This window comes from Penaeus monodon, chromosome 20, assembly GCF_015228065.2.
Source record: "Penaeus monodon isolate SGIC_2016 chromosome 20, NSTDA_Pmon_1, whole genome shotgun sequence".
In the NCBI taxonomy this organism is placed as follows: Eukaryota; Metazoa; Arthropoda; class Malacostraca; order Decapoda; family Penaeidae; genus Penaeus; species Penaeus monodon.
The window spans coordinates 37,484,162-37,484,624 of record NC_051405.1 but is presented as its reverse complement, the minus strand read 5'-3'; the positions used below and the strand labels follow the sequence as shown (position 1 = coordinate 37,484,624).

Below are 463 nucleotides of genomic sequence, written 5' to 3'. Positions count from 1 at the left end.
CGCTGCTTGGTGGAATTGGACGTAGCTGTGTGTTCCATAAGGGATATATGACGCAAGTGAAAGAGAGGAAGGAGAAAATAAAAAAAAAATGACGACCGAACGTGTGACGCAAGTGAAAGAGAGGAAAAGGAAATTTAGAAAAAAGTGAGAAATGCGATGACTGGAAGTATTTCTATCTAAGATTTTTACTTTTCTCTTCTTATATGCATAAAGGCAAATTCTAAAAATGCCGATGTGTATACGTATAATGATAAAAAGGCTTTCCGTTTATAAAAAAAAAAACACACAAAAAAAGGAAATTAAATGTTCTTAACAAAGGACAGAGGTGATAACTTCTTAACTTCAATCTCGATTCCCCCATCGTATTTTCTTGCATTCTATATCATTTCCTTCATTTTTCTTTTAACCTTCTCTCTCTCTCCTTTCCTCTCCTTTCTGCATCTCCTTTTACTCTCTTTTACTT

General features: G+C 34.3%; 1 protein-coding gene across 1 annotated transcript in view; it reads right to left on the bottom strand.

The window, feature by feature from the left end:
- Positions 1-463, bottom strand: part of LOC119585794 (substance-K receptor-like) — a gene marked incomplete at its 5' end in the record, with an annotated part of 9,934 nt that overhangs the window by 7,669 nt on the left and 1,802 nt on the right.